The 22,217-nt window shown below is 42.4% G+C and overlaps 1 pseudogene; it reads right to left on the bottom strand.

The window, feature by feature from the left end:
* Window positions 1-8,537: 8,537 nt before the first annotated feature.
* On the bottom strand, window positions 8,538-10,555 carry LOC136454483 (uncharacterized; annotated as a pseudogene).
* Between the last annotated feature and the right edge of the window lie 11,662 nt (window positions 10,556-22,217).

Genomic DNA, 22,217 nt, shown 5'->3' with positions numbered 1-22,217 from the left:
CCTTTCTGTGGAGGCCCAGTCCACCTCCACTCGCTAGTCGCTACTCATCTTCCTCCCCAGTGAAATTCCCGTGTCCTGTGATCTACTCCTATGAAGCAGGGAACTATTTCATCGAGTCGGACAGCCTAAAGAAGACTAATATAATGCTCGTGCTAACGCTACGGTTTAAATCTTGGAATGCTCATAATTATAACCAATTTATTCTTTATAATATTACTATTACACAACAATTGTATTTGAGTCTATATATAATTTGGGAACACTTTTCATATAAGTGCACATTGTAAAGTTAGATTCTACCTAACTCCTTAATCATGTATTGCAGATTATCAGGGATGTTGTCGCTACATTCTTTTGCATTACTCGTCAAAATATCGGCCAAGAATTCCCTCCTCAGCGAAGTTGGTAGCTGTGCATGGCAGATAACAATAAATAAGTTATTATTTTTCAATGTAGTTTATGAAACTTAGTTATGTACTATACATGCTTACATTGTTGATCGGTGGCAATCTTATGCCATCCCATGACTTCATGAAACGTATACAAAGAAAGCCTCCCAAATTCCTGCAGAAGATCAATTGTTTATTTGATGTACATAGATCAAATAACTATTTCTGTGATATGAGAGTTGAAATATATTACAAGTGATTACCAGTGTTTATTATGTGTAACCTTTGTTACACACATAGGGTATTCTCGCTTCCAGTGATAAATATTGTCGTTCATCTTATAATTTAACAATCCCATGGCAAGATTGAACCTTCTAGCAATAGTGTGTAATGTAGGTATATATGAATCTCTGTGATCATAACCCTTCAAGCATACATGATCTTGAAGTGGATCCATAATATGCACAATTATTTTTTGCATGTCGATTATGAATAAAGTGTATAGACCGTCTTGATAATATGGTAGTAGAATCTATAAACAAACACACAGACTGTAAGTGGTAAATAATTTAAAAGGTTTTAAAGTAATACACAAAACACAACTTACATTGCTACATTCTTTAATGTCGTACTGCTTTTCCGGCCAGCACTCAAATACTTTTTTTAATTGATCTTGGTATGCCTTGTCAATCTTGGGACAACATCGTGGATCTCGTCCAAAATGAATTATTTCCTGATAATTATACAATTACATAATTTAAGTATGACATGTATAAACAATCTTTTAGAATGATTTATATATAATCAACTTACAGCAAATTTGAGATCCATGTAGTGGAATATTTGTTTCTTCTGCACTATGTCTTGGTTGCACGCGACCATCCGAATAGCCATATTAAAGGTTTCATGTTCCAGCTGTCTATCATCATCTAAAATATTTATAATTTGTCTAAGACTTAAAGAAATTGGATATGGTCGTGTACTTCGTATCCACTCTTTCCTGAAAACAAGGACAAGGAACAAATTACTTGCTGTAGCAATCTAGAATGGACAAAGGCAATATCTATATTAGAACAGTACGTTGTACTTTAGAATGCATGACTTACTCTAAAGTCTCATCATCGGCGATCAAGTGGAACAACCCGCAAATTGTCGTCAATAGGTCTTCTCTGTTTGTCCACTTTAGCGTCCTTGTCAACTTCGTGTTACCCGACATCAAAATATCGAGGCCATTGAGCTCTTCGACAAGTTCATCTAGGTCATCGCCAGTCTTAGTCTTTTGCTCTTTATCCGGTAACCCTCTTATTTCATTTAACAACGAGTTATATAAGATCGCAGGTAGCTTGAACCTGAAGTTACTTATATCTTCCTGCAAACAGTAATTGCTTATACGCTAACCAATTAAAAAATAACTGATATGTATTAGAAGTAGATTCTTAAGTAAGTACCTGGGTTACATGGTCAGATAAAGTACTTCCGGTCCAATACTCCATATAATTAAGAAGCCATAAACCACAACTATAGCTAGGCAATATTCCAAACAATCAAATATGAGGCATACAGATAATGGTTAGGCAATGACATATACACAAAACATAAAGATATTTTACCCATCTGTTTGCATTGGGACCTTGATCTTATGTTTCATTGGCCAAGATGTCATATTGGTACCGTGTTTCCATTTACTTTGGTCCAGTTTTGTAAGCCCCGTTGCATATTTTATTAGTCTTTCCATTCCTAAGAGCTGGTATGATCAAAACACCCAGGCTAATTAAGAAACAGAAGAGGTACCGACGAATTTTAAATAAATAAATATGTATACCAATTATTTAGACGTACCGTATACCAGAGATCTTCAAAGTTTGTCATATTATCTCCAAAAGAGTCCAAAACATGTATCTGGCCTAAAGAAGCGTTCACAACACCCAGGTACCAGTGAAACTTTTCAATATTGATTGGAAGGAACACCTGCAGTATTAGAGAGTTATCTAAATTATTTCTCTAGATTTGAAAGGGTAAAAAATTAGCATATGTCAAGTATTATGGTAAAGCTTACCATATCAGCATTTAAATAATTGTGTGCCCTTGTTTCAACCACTTCATCTCTATTATAGCTCAAATCCCTCTCATCTTTCTTCCCGTCAATTCGTAGCATTTGAGAAACCATTGAATTTTCCAAATATACATCTCCACCATCTCTATGAAGTAGGTGTTCTTCATGCCGCATCAATTCGATATACAAACTTATGACCTACAAGTTTTTAATTTCTCATTAAAAGATTGGCAGATAGTTTGTATGGACACTATGTAATGCAGAAGCAGTATTAAACATGCTTACCGCGCCATTGACTTGCTCATTCGACTTAAAAAGGCAATCTAGGTCATCCCTGCATCCCCAAGCATCATTGATTCTGACGAGTTTATGATCTATACTTTTTTCTTTCATGTATTCAATGACCTCATCATCATGTTTCGTAGACACATAATCTACAGAGGTATCATTTTATATTATTATTAGTGATAATTAATTAATTATTTAAATTAAAGAAGTAAGTTTCAATTAATGATGGCTCACCTTGAGTCATGATTTGTGCATTGTTTGATTTCTTTGGCTTATTATACTGAGGCAACGCCGTCACATCATCGTCAGCACGCATCATATGTTGTGCCTTTTGTAGTACTGGCGTTTGTACGGCATCGTCGTTGACCTGTACTTCTCTCGCTTCCTCCCTAATAATGATCTACAGATGCAATATATAATATCAGTTTGAGATTCCATATTTGTACATTTTGTACGCAATGGCCCACTCGGACAAAATATGAGAGGAGATTTGTGTTGCTTAAGAGTTCGTTGTGTACGTCATCCTCGTGAGCACGCTTCCGCTTCTTGTCTTCGCATCTTTCTTGATCGACATCTACATCAATATAGCTCCACTTTAGTACATTAGCATCTAAATAAATGCCTTATTTCATATTGAAAAGTAGCATGATGATGTTGTGCTAATTTGGCTCACCAGAAATAGGCAATGCATCAATACGGACTGTACGTTTGACTGTACACATGGGAATATATGCATCATTTCTGTGTAGCCAATCTGTGAGTTGTAGGGACTGATCAGTGAGGTTCATCATAAACGAGGAAATGGGTGAAACTATTATTAAAGGCTTAGATATTTCTGACCTTCGAGTGAGGATGGCCAAACTATTATTTCGGCGTTGTTGTTGTCCAACGTTTCTTGGCTAGAGGCTACAATTCTTGACTCACTCTCTATATACTTTTTAATCTCTATAGATGAGCAAAGTATTATTTAATAATAATTAATAATTTAGGAGACCAAATCTATGAGGTTGCAATGATGATTAATCATACATAGCTTAAATAAATTTACTAAAAGTAGTAATCGAACATAGCTTATAAATTTATTACAAGTAAAAGTATTTAGAGTAATTCACCTGAGTTATCTGGTGTCGGAAACTTTTCAGCTTTGGGCGAGGATGGCGGAACTATTATTTCAGCATTCTCTTTGTTCTGCCTTTCTTGGCTAGAGGCTTCGATTGTTGCCTCACCCTCTACTATTTCGACATTATCTTAATATGATCAAAGCAATATTAAATAATGTACTTAAATTTAAAAAATTAGCATAATTAAACATAGATTAAATTTAATAAAGGTAGGAACCAAACATAGTTTAAATTGACAAGTACAAAGATTTAGAGGAATTCACCTGAATCGTGCATTCAGGTTGCAAATGGCAATCTAATCGGGCATTCAGGCTGCAGGAAATGATAAGGCGGAGATCAGATGGAAATACTAATAACCTGTACAAGTCGCCGGCAGGGTCGAGGTGTCCGTCTCCGTGGTGTTGCCGACCTCGATCACGCCCTTCATCACGGCGGCGGACAAAGCCTTGTTGTCGGGGTCGCCCGAGGACTGTGCTGAGCGACAGGTGGTAGATGCATGTGTTGCTGACGATGAGGATGCAGAAACCGTAGCAGCGGCATCGCACGCGGAGGTATGGCCACGCCTTGCCGTTGACGACGACGTTGTTGACGAAGCACGCCGGCTGCCAGGTTAGTCCTCTTGGTTGGGGTTTGTCGCTGGTTCCGCTGACGAGGAGTACTGGCGGCGGTGGTCGCGGCTAGGACGTGCGAGGACTGAGGAAGGGGTTTGCATGATTATAAGGTGCATTGGGGGCGGGCGGCATTGATCGCGGTGGCTGTTCTGGCGCGCTGCGGCGTGGGCATATGCGGCAGGTGCGTTGGGGGCGGGCGGCGTTCATCGCGGCGGCTGTTCTGGCGTAGCGGTGTGGGCATATGCGGTAGTCCACATCAGTGTGGGCATATGCGGCAGCCCACATCCCGCCCCTTGGTCTACGGGCTCATTTGGCGGCCCGCACGAGGTAGCTTGCATGCGTACTGCTAGCGATGGACCAATGCCCAACGGATCGATTGGATGCTAGGCGGCAGTGAGCGCGTGTACCTTTGATATATACAGTAACTAAGCCGATTGGAGGTAAAACACGTTGGCCAATGGACCTTATTAGCCCAAACGTTGTTTGTGCAAGGGATATACTAATATGATTTTTTTCACAATTCATAACTCAAATTTTTATACATATCCATCAAGGAGAAAAAATAGCATGAGAAATATAACGGTAGTTGCACCGTGTCTAGCACAACCAGTTCTTCTAATAACGGCACGATTTCTTATGGTAATTCATTAGATATAACTGAATATATCCAAATGCTAAAAGTTAAGCTATAAGACAATGAACCATGTATTGTTTGGAACCCTAAACATAATACATGCAACTCACGTCCGTAGCATTTCAGAACACCGGTCATTGGACACAGGGAAACCTAGGGCAACCACATGCATATTCGAAGAAAGATGGTGAGATACAGAAGGCTGCATCCGCTCCAAGCCTCCAATGCTCCAAATCTGGATGGGAACCTATTCCTGTAACCAAATGGATGCAGATATTAGAACATCAAGTATTCTTCGAAAATGAACTTATATTAACACACCACTAATGAACTTATATTAATGCCCATAAAATGAAATAAAATATGATTCACAAAAATAAAATCATTTGAGTATACCCACCATTAATCAACAGTTGAGGACTTCTTTATAAACAATATTCTTGGTTAAAACTATATTATTGGTGAAGTTCCTTGTGGAATCCAATTCCTGTTTTGGTTTAACCAAAACTCTTGTCATTGATCTTGACACACCCCTCAACAATGCAACATATAGTTGTCCATGTGAGAACACAGGTTCTGGAAGATAGATCCCAACATTTGGGATGGTTTGCCCTTGCGCTTTGTTGATGGTCATTGCAAAACTCAACCTAATTGGGAATTGTTTCCTCTTGAGCTTGAAAGGGAGTGAAATATCATCGGATGGAGACATAGGGATCCTAGTTATGAACACCCTCTTTCCTTGATGTTGCCCACCAGTGATTTCTACATCAATTGCATTGTCTTGCAATCCTCTAACCATTAGTCTTGTTCCATTGCACAAGCCATTGTTAGGATCAAGATTGCGTAGTAGGATAATAGGACAGTTGGTTTTTAATATGAGCACATGGGGAGGGAGACCATTTGGAGTAATGGAGTTCAGAAACTCAATTGGGTAGTTGTTTATTGAATCATCATCAACAGAGTCAAAGCTATGATAAACCTTCTCCTCACCTAGAGAAATGGCAATCATCTTTGAGTTCAGTTGATCAACATGCTCATTTTTAGTTGAAAGGATGGCACGTGTGCTCATATATTTGGCTGATCTGGCATTTTCCTCAAGTGATGGGAAAACATGCTGAATGAGTCTGTTTATGGAATCGTCACTATCACCAGTATATGGAATCACAATATCTTTCGGTAGGCGAACATAATCCTCTCCAATGGTTTCTTCAGTTCCATTACCAATTCTAAGTAGGTAGCTTGAAAACCAGGGGTCAGTTTGAGCCCTCATGTTACGTGTCAATCTTATCTTCCTTATACTATCCCATAAATAAGATCTTTGCATTGACGCATCAGTTACTTGTGCTCTATTTCCACGTGGAACCACTGGAAGATCCTGTCTAAAATCTCCTCCAAACACCATGATGTTACCCCCAAATGGCACGGAATAGTTCATAAGATCATGCAGAGACCTATCAAGACACTCAACCGCTTGACGCCTTGTCATAGCAGCTTCATCCCATATAATCAAGGACGCCCTACGGAGCAACTCTGCGGGGCCATCCTGCTTTGAAAAGGTGCACATGCTATTCTCCTTCAGTGTAATTAGGACTTTCAATCTGGAGTGTGCTGTCCGCCCTCCAGGCAATATTGATGCTGCTATGCCAGAAGTTGCAGTAGCAATTCCTATTAATCCCTCTGAGCGCACTCTCGTGAGAATTGCCTTGTATAGGAATGTTTTTCCTGTTCCTCCTGGACCATCAACGAAGAACACTCAGCTCTTGTTATTCAACACATGATGTATGATTTCATCAAATCCTGCTCGTTGTTCCATGTTTAGAGGCGTTGTTCCATGTTTAGAGATTTATATAAATCTAAATCTTCTTGGTCCACATGTATGGAAAGCTCCTCTCTAACCTCTCTCATAATGTCATTGGAAAAATCAACTGTTTTGGATAGAAAATAATAGAACGTCAGTTTTCATTGATGCAACATTTTTAATTAGGCTATGAAAAAAAACCAATTATTAAAAGTAGAATTTCGTTTGCATGAAAATTACCTGCATCATTGAGCTTGGGAAGATCAAATTTTCCAATATCCTTGCCCATTGACTGCATCATTTCTCTAATATCTCTCAGCACCATTTGCTCGACAGCACTTGAGTTAGGATTGTCTCTTTTATAATCCTCAGACAATGAATCCTTGTGCTTCTCCCATAGCTCACGTATGTTGGTGGCCTCACAAAATACAAGAATAGCTGCAAATAATCTCCGTAGTGCAGCTGGCATTTGAAAAGTGGCACCATCACTCAAGGCATCATCAAGGGACTTATCTGTCTCAACGAGACCTCTCTTTTCACATGATTCTCTGAATGTAGAGTATGTGATACCATTCACTGTTCTTAAATCCTCATACGAGGTTACACCTCTTACATGGTTTAGAAGCACTCTTAAGAAATATCTCTCCCCCTCTGCCAGGTGCGCATACACAATCCTCCCAATTTGTCCTAGCCTAGTCTTCCTTCTCTGCCGGACCTTGCGCTTGGGGATCCACCGATAATGTTCTAGGAACTCCCTATATAATAATGTCCTTGCATAACTGTCAGCATGATTCATCTTGAAATATTCCGTGAGAGTAGTCATAGTGGAAGATGGCTTATTGATGACATCTTCCAGGTTTTCAGACTCCTCCATAGTGACAGATTGCATGTTTGGTAGATGTAATTGGAGCTGCAAAACAGAGGGACATACTCCAAAAAGATGAAAACCAAAAATCTTGTATACAGCTTCAGGAGGTGATATGTATCTAGCATCCCGGTACCTATGGATCTCATTGATAACTCCAGCAGGTTCAACTGAGAATGAAGCACGGTCGTGGCCTTTGTATACATATTTAAACAGGTACTTACAAGCTTTGATGCTTGCGCATGCTTCAACGTTCATGTGGCAATTATACCTCATAAGGAGTCCAGGATTGTATGGAACCACCCACCGGTTGTCTAACTCAGCCCCTCTTATTTTCACTCGACGCCCATCGTCTCTCCTCCTATACAAAGGATATGAATCATTCCCCTACCGTGTTGCATCACAAAATTGATGAGGAAACTGAAACCGACATGCTCCATCAACCATACAAGGACACCTTCTATTCAAGACTCCACACGGTCCATGCAACATATGCTTAATCACAAGTCCATGCAACACAGGATACTTGTCTTTGTCTGGTATCTCAGCACAAATAACCTTGTCATAATCATCAGGGTTTGCCAACTTACTTTCTGATTTCATAATCAATAGGATGTGTTCATGGGGCAAGCCTCTTTTTTGAAATTCCGTGACATGCACATATGCTGCAACATCTCCAATGTATTTTTTCTTGGTCAATAAATCCATCAATGATCGTAACTTGACCCTATATACTCTTGAAACCAGGTTTGGTCTGTCTTGTGGCTCTTGACCAGGTTCAAGATTTTCTATGATCTCTTGCCATTTGCGGATTGCATGTCATTGTGATGAAATAATCTAGTCTGCCAAAATGTTGCACAATGGCCATTGTGTTAAGGTACCGCCGCATCATGTCACGATCACCACCCGGGAAAGAACGCAACAACACAATTCTCTTTCCAACTTTCGAAGCTCTAGTCTCTCCGTTAGAAACTACATCAACAAGGCCCTACATGAAGTAGTGCAATAAACATAGTTAGAACGATTATTTAATTGGATGAACATATATACGATATATATATATATATATAATAATGAATATATATAATGTACAGGAATAAAAATTTGTATGGAGAGCATTTCCCTCACCTGATATAGTTCAGCCCGTATGAGTTTCTGGATTGCCAGGTTAGAATACCAATCAAGCCTCATAGACTCTATCTTGATATACATGTCGATAGCCCACTGCTGGAAAAGTCGTCCTCCGAATAACAAGATGTTAAAAAGACCCCTTCTAACTTGCATTAAGAAACAATAGTATTCTCGGGCAGTCACAAATTTTCCAGATTAATTTTCCTCCATAAGGCTACTTAAGTATTCAACTTGCTGTATGTCAGCGTCATGTTCAGCATCATCTGTGTATGGTTTCAAATTATTAGAAAAAAATGAGTATCAAGTGGAGATAGGTTTGAATTGATTTCTTATAATAATACAAGGATATTAAACCTGTAGGCTCGTCCTCAGCAGTAGTAGCTTGAATGGTTGATGATCCACTATATGGCATAAATTTATTCCAACCAGTCTCACCCCTAGGATTAAAGAAATGATATGACAATGGATCATAACAACCATGATATGCCTTGATATACATTGGGCGGTCTCCTCTTGCATACACAAGCACACTCCTATCAAAACATCTTTGGGGGTCATCTCCTTCGGTCCAGACAGCACCAACCTGGGAGGATGTTGGTGCATTGTACCTTTTAGGCACAAGGATCAGCGAAACAAGAACAATTAGATTACTTATCAAGGTAGTACTTACAGTATCTGAGGATATTGTAGTGTGTTAGATGCGTACCTCCGCTGGTCAGGCGTGACATTAGTATTTAGTTCAATGACGTAGTTATCAAGATTTGGAATGGCTCCAACCCGCTGGAAGGTCTGAACATACGGATTGTCCTCCAATATCATCAGAATATTTCTAATGAGGTTTATGTCGAGGTCAGGAGATCTCCGTGTTCTGTGCGTTAACCTTGCATCTGTCGTATCATAAAAGTAGAGTTGCATGTGTCGCGGGCCCTTGGAACCCAGGACCAAATGATCAAGACGATGGTACAAAGAACCTTGCACCCGAAATGTATAGATACCAGTGCCTGCTGCTGTGGCAACTCATCGATCCAAGGTAACCCCAAGGGTCGTGAAAGAGAAATGAGAGTTGAAGTAACGTATGTGTTTTCTAAAATATTTTGCATCGACATCTACCTGGCTGGTAAATAACCTCTTTAATTCAGCTGGCACTTCAGGAATATGCACATGAATCTTTCCCTTTCGGCAACAAAATCCTGGTGGTTCATATTCGAACCGTATAGCCCCACAATACCTGCAATCAGGTACCTTTCTCAAAACGTGGTGCCGATATAGTAAATCCTTGTAGACGTAGTCGTAAGTATCGTCGGTGTCAGTATGACCAGGTATATGGTAAGATTCGAATCCTTCATCTGCATGGAAATTAAGGATTAGATGCAAATGGACATGGTAAAACTATTTAAACACACTAATTCTGGACTTTAGTACATTTCCGTAAGTACCTTCCCCGCGAAATTGCCTCGCTTCATCGTCGTCACTCTAATCTTCCATGTATTCCGCTTGTAAGTAAGGAACTGCACAGTCAGCCAAAATGATTCATATTATAGTGTACTTTTTCTGTGTTCTAAATTAGATTAATATTAAAAAGGAACCCACCTTCCTCTTCATTTGAATCAGGCTGTTCATTGTGTGCTGGCTCAAACAAGGTACTGTCATATTCATGTACCTCATCGGTGTTCCCATTGTACCATTGGAGCGGCAGTGGTAGCCTTGCAGTAGGTCATGGACCATACGTTAGTTGTGGTTATTGGACCAAGGTGGGTGTAATAGAGCAGTGCCGTACAAACCTGTCCGTTGGGCATTGGTTAGAGTAGCCTGCATGGATGGAGGTGTACTATTTCTATTATCCCTTGTATACAATGCCATTTTGGTCAATACTTCATGTTTTTTGGAGTCATCCATATTATTGCACCACTCTCTTCTTCTCAAAAGCCTATCTCCACTTGAACTGGACCCTGCTCAGGTTTGTTCAGTGCATTTATTAACTCATTAAAATAGATTCATAAAAAATAAGTACAATGTAAATGTCTAACCGTCATCGAAATGCTGACTCACCTAGACCATGGTGGAATTCAGTAGACTACTGACGTGCATTATTTCCATACATTTGATGACTCCTGATGTAATTATCATTTTGATGCAACCATTCCGGAGACCGATGAGGGTTTTCATTTTCTTCCGGAGACCGACGAGGGTTTTCATTTTCTTTGTGTTGAAGCGAAGATGCACCGCTCAAAATTGTTGAGGCCGCAGTCGGAATGGGTGTGTGTAGCCTTATTCCAGAGTAGGTCCCTGTAGCTTCCCTGTCACAGAAATTCACCGCTGCGGCAAGATGAAATCTTTCCGCCGAGGGTGGGACAACTGTCGATGGATTTGTCCCGTTTGTTGTCAACTTTCCTCCTCCAACGGTGTTAGTATGTGGATATTGTCCTTCTATTGCTGTCAAGGGGCATAATTAAAAATAAGATGCGCAGCTAGGAGATGTAGCCACGTTCTAAATAGCGTATTGTTACCTCCCGAAGATCGTGTTTGATCCGGTGGGTTTGAAAGTGCACTTGATTCAGCCTTCCGCCGCGCACGATACTCACGTGCCTTCCTATTTATTTCCTCCCTTTCCTCGTCAGTTTGTTCAGCCCTTCTCCTTGCGCGGTACTCCTGTTGTTTCCTATTTCTTTCCTCCCTCTTGCGATCTTCATCAGTGCAAGCTGTTCGGAATGGTGGTGTCATATATATACATGGTGTTGTTTGTATGTATGTTAATTTGGTTAATCACGTATATGGGGTTTGGATGTTTGTTATATTGCTGAAGGCAGTGCGTCCATCTATTGGCGTCCCCATTGTCAAGTCGATGAATAGCTTCCCTATTTAGGTCAATGAAAAATGGAATGTTAGAACTCAGATAGAAAGTTGAGGGTAGCACTACAAAAGTTAGGGTGAAAGAGTGTTGTCTGTAGGTAGCTTTTCTATTGGGTAAGTATTCCTATACAAAATTTTATTTTCTGTCATACTTGATATGAAAACTGAATGAGAAACTGGGACATGGGCCCAAAAAACAATGGTAAACACACAGTAGTGGAAAGATTGCCTGCAGACCTCTTCTCTATTTTTGTCAATGTTTCACCACCGATAGCCTGCCACGAGGGTACCCGGGGCAATATGTTCGGGCTTCGGCGTATGCTGAACTTGATGGTTAACGCAAGAGACGGTCGATTTATCCTGGTTCAGGCCCTCGATCGTAGATCGAGTAATAACCTTACGTCCAGTCGGCGTTAGCCTTTGCGTTGGATTGATTGTGATATGTTGTGTTGTACAATTGTCGTCCTCCTCTCTCAGGAGCCCTGTCCTCCTTTATATAGTCAGGAGGCCAGAGTCCTGGTCGGTTTACAATGAGATTTCCTAGTAGGATTACTTAATAGTTCTACTACTAAGATTACATGGGAAGAATCCTAGTTGGACTAGACCTTCTCTCTCCCTTGCGGGGTATCCTGTGGGTCCCGCATCGATAAGCCCCCGAGCACTTCATGGTTGAGCTCTGAAAGTCTCACCTTGCTCCTTCAAGTCTTGTTGAGTAGGAACAAAATGTCATCCGAGTGCTTTCTAGAGTGAAACCTTGTAGCGCTTCTTGAGATCTTCGGGTGGCGAGTGCTTTTTGAAGAAAAAGTGCATCCATCTGGTTGTAGCCCCCGAGCCTCCTGCTATTTGGAATAAGGAGCTGGAGGATCTTGTCTTGAAGTTGCTCTGATTGTTCGTTGAAGTTTTATCAAAAAGAACTTGAACATGGCTCGTTCCGGGTTCTTTTTGTCGTAATGTCTTGAAGTGGTCTGCGTTGAGGAAGTCTTTTGGTGACGTGCGCTTTTTCGAAGAAAAAGTGCACTCACTGAGTGTAGCCTCCGAGTCTCTTGCTATTTAGAACAAAAAGTTGGAGGGTCTTGATCCTTTATGTTGTTTGAAAATTTGTGTTATGAAGTAGTCCTCGAGACTTGGATTATGTTATCATTCGAGTAGTTTTGCGGCATCTTTCCGAAGTGGCCCTTTAGTCTTGGATTAAACCATCATCCGAGTAGTTTCGTGGCATGCAGCCTCCGAGCTTATGTCCGGGTTCTTTTTGGGTGGGTGCAATTTTTCGTAAAAATTGCACTCACTGAGTATAGCCCCCGAGCCTCTTGCTTTTTCTTGCAAAAGTTGAAGGGTCCAGATTCTTGTCTTCAAAAAATTCCGGGGCTATGTATCCCGTAGCCCCGTGCTTTCTCCGAGTTCTTCTCTTTAGAAAAGAAGTCGGATGAAGAGTCTTGATGTGTCGTCGTCGTTGGAGTCTTGAGTTTCTTGTATTCTTAGTCCTTTGTCTTTGGTTTCGAGCCTCTGAGAGTAGTTAAAAATGAAGGCCGAGCTCCCTAGCTTAGTGTTGATTAAGCTATGATGCTGGCCGAGCCCCCGAGCGTATATCCATGTTGTTTTGTTCAGGAAGAACTCGGATGCGAGGTCTTGGTATATTCTTTGATAGTCTGCTGTTGTCAGATGTAGTTGTATGGTGGTGGTTGAGTGTAAATGCCTTTTATTCATGGGTTGTACTGTGCTGGTATATTCTTCCGAATATGCCCGTCTTCGAGTACTGCTTCCTCTCGCCTGAGTCATCCATTGTTGAGTCCTGTCTTTTCACTATGTCCTTTGTTAGGCTTATTTCGTTGGTACTCCTAGTCCATGTGCGCCGCTCCTTTGGTCTATAAATACTGTCCCGGAGTGCTTGTTTTCATCCATTGGACATTCTGTTGAAGCCTTCGTGGTTATGAACATGGTAGTTTGTGAAGTAGAGCAGCCCCTGGGCATATTTTGTAGTTCCTGTGTGTCTTGTCGTAGCTGGAGAAAGTCTTGTGATAGGGATTAGAGGTAGGCTAATCCCACGACAGCATTGTGCCAGAATGTACATGGTGGTAGTTGGAGGAAGTCTTGTGATGTGGGCTTCATTCCATCATCCGGCAGTTCTGGGTTGATCCTCGTCGCCTGTCTTGAGACTGTCCGATGCAGATCAACACCATATCCAGCATCACATTGGTCTTGGGTAGATAGATGCCCGTCGGCCTTCTCTGCTCCATGTTGCCCTATCGTGCTGCCGATTTCCGCCTTGGATGCACTGCGTCCGTCCTTTGAAGAAAACAGTATAGCTAATGGCGGTTTGTCCTTCCGAGTAGCAATTTGGGACACGTAGTCGTTCCAGAGCCTAGCCATGTCCGTGTTCCTCTTTGCTACTTTGCTTTTCATGGCGCCGAGTTCATTGGGTCTTGTAAGATTTGTAATCTTCTATTTTTAAAGTTGCTTGTAATGTAACGACTCTTGTCTTCTGAGTTGTCTTTTACTTTTCTGCTGTGATCCCTGTCGTTCATGAGATTACCGAGTTCTTTCTTAAATGACCGGGTTACTTTGTTCCTTGTGAGGTAGCCCTTTCTTTCTTCTTGGTTTGACGAGTTGTTCTTATAGTTATCTGATAACCCTGCTGTGGTGCTGTGCGGATAAGTCTGAAATCTGCCCGTTGGTTTGTACCGTTGTGTGGATTCGTGCCCTCCGTCGTTTTAGCTGCATCGGTAAATGGACCGTTGCGTTCTCACACTGTGCTTTAACGGGCCTTGTGGGCCGTTTTTGTTACTGAAAAATGATGCACTTTTTCTTCTTGTATTTTGACTTCTTTTTCCGCTGACTTGTTCTTGGGTGTCTTGTCTAGTTCTCTGAGTTGAGAAGCAGAAGCTCTCGGAGAGTATCGATGAAATGAAGGCTCTTGTCCGCTCCAGTCATAATAAAGCTGAGGAGGTAATTACTCATGCTGAGGAAGAACTCGCCCTTGCTAAGCTGATTAGGCGCGGAGCTGACAGAGATCTTGTGCAGGCCCAAAAAACTATTGAAGGCTTGTTCGGGAAGCTGGCGACGGCTACTAAAAATTGGAACGTTTTGTGGAAATCTTTTCGTTCAGTAGCCGATTTTCTCCGGACTCCAGCGGATGACGGGCAATCTTGGGCGCAGTTCATTCCCCGAATTCCGACTCGTTTCCAAGAGTTCGCGAAGAAGTGTGCTCAAGTATGTACCAAGAATGTGCTGGCCCAGGTCCGGGTCCTTGCTCCAGAGGCGCCTCTGTCCAAGATAGCAGAGGAAGCTGAAAGCCAAGAATACCTTGACGCCGTTGAGAGGATGGAGCCTGAGGTCGAAGGTCTAGCTAGTAGGGTTGTAGACAGTCTAAATATTGACATTTCCCTTTCTGATGACAATGCCTGATTCGATTGAGCGTCCCCTTGTAATATTACACTCCTCTTTAAATGAAGATTCTTTATTTTTGTTGATGTATTCTTTGCCTGGGTGCGGTTGAAGTTACTTGACTTGCTGAGTACTGAGACCCCTTGATTTCTCGAGTACTTTTCTTTTCTTCCTCTTTTGTGATCCGTCGAGTGCTTTGTCCACGCTATGACTTGTTAGATGTAAATCTTTGTGTTGATAACCTTTCATCCGCGCTATGTAAAAATGACTCGGCATAGAATGTTGCCTTGACGAACTTGGCGCTTGTGCTTTTCTAAGGAAAAAATATTCCTATCTGGATGTAGCCCCCGAGCCTCTTGCTTTTCGGAACGAAGAGCTGGAGGGTCTTTTGAAGTTCAATTTCGGTCGACTAGTTTTAGCTTTTAGCTACCTTCATCGGCGGGCTCAAGCGTCTTTTCAGCTATTTTGCTCTTGGCCGGGATGCTCAGGTATGTTTTCAGCCATTTTGCTTTTTATTTTGGGTGTTAGCTTTTAGCTACCCTCATCGGCGGGCTCAAGCGTCTTTTCAGCTATTTTGCTCTCGGCCGGGATGCTCAGGCATGTTTTCAGCCATTTTGCTTTTTGTTTCGGGTGTTAGCTTTTAGCTACCCTCATCGGCGGGCTCAAGCGTCTTTTCAGCTATTTTGCTCTCGGCCGGGATGCTCAGGCATGTTTTCAGCCATTTTGCTTTTTGTTTCGGGTGTTAGCATTTAGCTACCCTCATCGGCGGGCTCAAGCGTCTTTTCAGCTATTTTGCTCTCGGCCGGGATGCTCAGGCATGTTTTTAGCCATTTTGCTTTTTGTTTCGGGTGTTAGCTTTTAGCTACCCTCATCGGCGGGCTCAAGCGTCTTTTCAGCTATTTTGCTCTCGGTCGGGATGCTCAGGCATGTTTTCAGCCATTTTGCTTTTTGTTTCATGAAAACAACTCGTTGGAAGTCATGACAAGACATGCTGTGGATGAAAATCATCTTTATTGATCATGAGTATAAACTAATACATATGTTGTTGAAGAGTATTGTCTTTCGTCGATTGTGAACGTTGGTCCCTTGTGGCTTGCATATCTGTTTTTTCTTGAGTTGTTTTCACGCGTAGAATCTTCTTAGCTGGCCGATGTGCCATGTATTGCTGACTTCTTTTCCATCTTCGGTTATTAACTTGTATGTGCCTGGTCCGGTGACTTTTGTGACAATGAACGGACCTTCCCATGGACTAAGTAGCTTATGTCGTCCATTAGTCTTTTGTATCCTTCTTAGCACTAAGTCTCCGACTTGTAGTGATCGAGGTTGGGTACTCTTGTTGTAGTGCCGTTCTAAACCTTGTAGGTATCTGGTTGATTGGAGGGTAGCATTTATTCTGACTTCTTCTGAGCTGTCGAGTTCTAATCTTCTTACATGTTCTGCTTCTCCTTCATCGTATTATTCTATCTTTGGGGATGTCCAGATCAAGTCGGCGGGCAGTACGGCCTCTGACCCGTAAACTAGGAAGAAGGGTGAGTAGCCTGTTGCTCTGCTTATTTAAGTTCGTAGCCCCCATACTACTTTCGATAATTCTTCAATCCATTTGGACCCATAGTCCACTAGTTCTTCGTATAACCTTGGTTTTAATCCGGCTAGTATGAGTCCATTGGCCCTTTCTACTTGTCCGTTGGCTTCTGGATGTGCAACAGACGCATAGTCTATACTGAAACCACAGTCTTGTGCCCAGCTCTTGAATTCTGTAGCTGTGAAGGGGGAGCCTAGATCTGTGATGATTCGATTAGGCGTGCCGAAGCGGTGCATAATGTCTTGGATGAACTCGACTGCTTTGGTTGCGCTGTATTTTGCGAGTGGTTTGTATTCAATCCACTTGGTGAACTTGTCGATTGCTACAAAGATGTACTCGAAGCCGCCTTTTGCTTTTTTCAGGGGTCCTACTTGATCCAGCCCCCAGCAGGAAAAAAGACCAAGCGGGTGGGATGCAGATAAGATTATGAGCTGGTACATGGCTTGTCTTACAAACATTTAGCAACCTTTGCATTTTTCTGACAAGCTCTTCTGCGTCTTTCAAAGCGGTTGGCCAGTAGAATCCGGTGCAAAATGCTTTGCCAACCAGTGTCCTTGAGGCGGCATGATTTCCACAGCAACCTGAGTGTATTTCGTCTAGGATCTCTTTACCTTCTTCAAATGAGACACATTTTAGGAGTACTCCTGATGATGCTGCTCTTCTGTAAAGTTTATCTCCTACTAGAACGTAGTTTTTGCTTCTGCGAACAACTTGGGTGGCTTCTGCCTTATCTGCTGGCAATTTGTTTTCTTTGATATAGTCGATGAAAACTTGGCTCCATGAAGTGTTGATTACCAAGATCTGAACGCTTTTAGCCTGAATTTCATGTTTGCTTCACCGGGTTGTTTGATAGAGGGAACTGATAGCTCTTCTATGAATACGCCGGGTGGAACCTTCGCTCTGTCTGATCCGAGCTTAGCAAGGACATCTGCTGTAATGTTGGAATTGCGTAGGATGTGTAAAATTTCTAATCCTTGGAAATGTTTTTCAAGTTTCTGTATTTCAGCACAGTAAGCACCCATGTTTTCTTTGGTGCAATCCCAATCTTTGTTGACTTGGTTGATGACTACTGCTGAATCGCCGTATACGAGTAATCTTTTTATTCCGAGGGTAACTGCCACTCGTAGCCCGTGGATGAGGGCTTCATATTCTGCTTCATTATTTGTAGCTTGCCATAATATCTGAAGGACGTACTTGAGTTGTTTTCCTTCTAGAGAAATGAGGAGAACACCTGCACTGGCCCCGCCTAGTTTGAGTGATCCGTCAAAGTACATCTTCCAGTGGTCAAGGATTGTATCTAATAAAGGCTGTTGAATCTCTGTCCATTTGGCCACAAAATCGGCGAGGGCTTGAGATTTGATTGCTTTCCGTAGGGTGAAATTGATGTCGAGAGCTCTGATTTCAACTGCCCATTTGGATATGCGCCCCGTGGCATCTTTATTGTGTAGGATGTCTCCGAGTGGAAAATCTGTCACCACGGTAATCTTGTGGCTTTCGAAATAGTGGCGAAGCTTGCGTGAGGTGATAAGTAGAGCGTAGAGTAGTTTTTGTACATGCGGGTACCGGATTTTGGATTCTGACACTACTTCACTGACGTAGTATACGGGACGTTGCACTTTATACACGCGCCCTTGTTCTTCTCTTTCTATGACTATTGCCGTGCTGATTACGGTAGGAGTCGCCGCAATATATAGCATCATATCTTCATCTTTCTTTAGAGGTGCCAGGACAGGCGACGAGGTGAGGTATTCTTTAAGTTTTTTGAAAGCTTCGTCGGCCTCTATTGTCCACTAGAACTTGTCTGTCTTCTTTAGTAGTTTAAAGAAAGGTAACCCCTTTTCGCCGAGTCTCAATATGAAGCGGTTGAGGGCCGCCATGCATCCTGTTAGTTTCTGCACATCTTTGACACTTCTAGGTGGGCCCATTTCTGTTATAGCTCAAATTTGCTTGGTGCTGGCTTCGATCTCGCGCTGACTGACCAAAAATCCGAGTAGTTGTCCTGAGGGAACTCCAAATACACATTTGTTTGGGTTCAATTTCCATCTCCATCTCTTTAAGTTTTCGAAGGTTTGCTTTAAATCTTCAATCAGAGTGTCTGGGTTCTTTGTTTTCACCACTACATCGTCCACGTATGCCTCCACATTTTCACCGATTTGATTCCCAAGGCAAGTTTAGATAGCTCTTTGGTACGTGGCGCCAGCGTTCTTTAGTCCAAACGACATGGTCTTGTAGCAGTAGGCACCAAACGGGGTGATGAAAGATGTCTTGCTCTGGTCTTGTTCTTTTAGTGCGATCTGGTAATACCCTGAATAGCAATCGAGAAAAGATAATAGTGCAAATCCTGCTGTTGAGTCAACTATCTGGTCAATGCGTGGTAGCCCGAACGGATCTTTTGGGCAATGTTTGTTGAGATCTATATAGTCGACGCACATGCGCCACTCGTCCTTGTTTTTCTTCTGCACAAGGACCGGGTTTGCTAGCCAGTCTGGATGAAGGATTTCCCTGATGAATCCGGCTACCATCAGTTTTGTTATTTCCTTTTTAATTGCTGCCTTTTTGTCAGGTGAGAATCGTCGTAGCCGTTGCTTTACAGGCTTGGAGCTTTCATTAACATCAATTATGTGCTCAGCCAACTCCCTTGGGACTCCTGGCATGTCGGCCGGCTTCCAAGCGAAGATATCTTTGTTGTCCCGAAGAAAGTTGGTGAGCGCGAGTTCCTATTTTGCCGAGAGGTGAGCACTGATGGTTGCTGTCTTGGAGGTATCGCCTGTGCCTAAGTCGATTTGCTTGACGTCGGCTTCTTTTGGTGGTGCGATGATGCTGGGCTTTTTAGCCGGTATTTCTAATTCTTCTTGGCTTGTCTCTGCAGCGATTGCGGCTATTTCTTTTCTTCCATTGTCGGCTTGTGCTTTAGCTGCAATTTGGATCGCCTGAACGTCGCAGTCAAAAGCATGCTTCAAATCGCTTCGAAGAGAAAGGGTACCGTTGGGTCCTGGCATCTTAAGCAGTAAGTACGGATAATGTGGTATTGCCATGAATTTGGCCAGTGCTGGACGTCCGAGGATTGCATGATATGACGAATCGAAGTCGGTGACCTCAAATTTGATAAACTCTGTTCGGTAGTTTGAAGGAGTTCCAAAGTAACGGGTAAAGTAATTTGTCCGAGTGGCATGGCTGCTTTGCCGGGTACTATTCCGTAAAAAGGTGTGCTTGTTGGCGTGATCATCCCAGCGAGTTGTAGTCCCATTTTTCTTAGAGTTTCTGAAAAGATGATGTTGAGTCCAGCTCCTCCATCGATTAGTACTTTGGTGACAGTCATACCAGCAATAGTTGGATCTAGAACCAGTGGATAATGGCCTGCGTTTCCCATGCTAGTCCATTGGTCTTCTCTGGTAAATTGGATAGGATACTGTGACCAATTGAGGTATCTTGGTGTAGCCGGTTTGCTGTCATAATGGTTCGTAGTGCTAGTTTTTCTTGATGTTTGCTTCTACAATCCGGAGCCCCTAAGAAGATCACTACTACCGTTCCTCTGGGTTTTTGGAATCCTTTGTCCTCGTAGTTGTCTTCCTCTCTTTTCTGATTGTCCTCTTTGGTGTTTTCCTTACTATCTTTTCTTGTGTATCATCATTGAAAGTGTAGCAATTTTCAATGGTGTGCCTCCCATTAGGGTGCAATGGGCAACATATGTTTTCAATGTCATTATATCTTTTGGGTTTGGAAAACTTCTTTGATTTGTCGGCCATTGCCACAGTATTGTCTGGTCTACGTTTTCTTTCTTGATGTCTGCTATTTTGATGATTTTGCCTGTCCGAGTTGTCCTAGTTGCTTCTGTCTGGGAACCTCTCTCGTGTTTTTTCTTCTGCAGTAATCATCTTTTCTACTGTTCATCTGAATTCTTATTGTTTCTCAGATTTTCTTTGCAGAAGTCTTGAAATTGCCACCTAGCCATGATTCCGTGAGAGAAAGCTTCAATTACTTCTCGTTCGGTTATGTCATGCACTTGAGCTCGTAGTTCGCCGAATCATCGATAGTAATTTCTGAGATTTTCACCTCCCTTTTGCTTGAGTCCTTTTAGTTCTGCATGAGTGATTGGGTGTGTAATGATTCCTGCGAAATTCTCACAAAAAGCTCTTTGCAAATCCTCCCAATTTCTGATAGATCCTGGGTTCAGTTTGTTGAACCATTGGAGGGGCATGGCTTCCAGTGCCATGGGAAAGAACAGGGTTTTGATATCGTCGTCTCCTCCGGCTAGTTCAATTGATTGTGAATATATTCTGAGCCATTGCCTTGGTTCAGTTTTGCCACCATACTTGGAGTGGTTAGACGGTTTGAATTTGTGAGGTAATCGTACCAATACAAGCCTGTTCGTGAAACAGGGGAATCTGTCGTGTGTCTTGGTTTCTTTGAATTCAGATTCGGCACCTTCTTCTGGCCAACTGTCGTTCTGATGGGAATAATCTTGCGAGGTTGTCTGGGTAGGTACCCTACTCCTAGTCTTCCTTGGTTGTTCAAATCGGTGGCCTTGATTATGTTCCTTCCTACTTCCTCCGTCATGGCTTCCACCCGGCCCAAGTCTTTCGAAAGCGGATTTCCTTTGATTTTGATCTTCTTGCCTATGGGTTGTTGATCTGGCGGGTAGTCTTGATCGAGCTCTCTCTTCATGCGTTCTCGGGATCGTCGATCGGAGCAAGTCCTAGGAGCTGTTCATACTTCTCACCAGGATGTGAAGTTGCTCCGAGTTCTTCTAATGCTTCTCGAATCTTATCGTAAGGCGTATTTGCCGTGCGTCTTCCTTCGACTTCTCGTTGCGATTTTCTTTTGTCGTATTCAGCCAATTCTGACTCATATCTGATCCAAGCTTCCCTGCGCTGCCTAGCACGGTGTTGGCGCCCTTGCTTCAACTTGTTTTTTCTTTCTCTAGCTTGTTTCTGACTTTCGGTTTCTCTATTGTAGCCCTGGGCAAAGGGTGATATGTTGGATTCTGATTCATCTGATGATCTGACATCTGGTGCTTCCGGGGGATTTAATGGTGACCGAGGACAGTCGAACCATGAGCACTTCTCGTGCGTGAGTCGTTCTGTTATTGGCGTTAGTTTTCATGCTGTCGGAGTCGCTGATAACTTTAGTAGATGCCTCGGTGTCGTAGATCGAGTCTCCTTCTTGGTAAGGTAGAATAGCTGTTGTTGTTGTGCCGACTAGTTGGGTTCCGCTACCTTCAGGAACGGAACCTGGCCAGTGGATGATACAGTCTTGCGATGTTATCGTTAGCACGAGACCCTCCTGAGCTCCTGTCAGTGGTATCCCGAATCTTGGATTGAAAGATCTTTCGAACTGTCCCTGATAGGATTTTGCCATGTTGTCGAGCCCAAATGGAAAAGAACTCGACTTCTTGAAAGAACTCTGAGGGTAATCCGAGTTGTTTTGGGTTGTGCTCTGGAATCTTGCCAAAAAAGAACTCGGTTTCTTGAAAGCACTCGGATAAAACTTCGCCTTGGAGCTTGAATTCGAATC

The sequence above is a fragment of the Miscanthus floridulus genome, chromosome 1 (genome assembly GCF_019320115.1).
Source record: "Miscanthus floridulus cultivar M001 chromosome 1, ASM1932011v1, whole genome shotgun sequence".
Taxonomy (NCBI): domain Eukaryota; kingdom Viridiplantae; phylum Streptophyta; class Magnoliopsida; order Poales; family Poaceae; genus Miscanthus; species Miscanthus floridulus.
The sequence above is the reverse complement of the archived record's forward strand: the minus strand, read 5'-3'. Positions and strand labels throughout refer to the sequence as shown.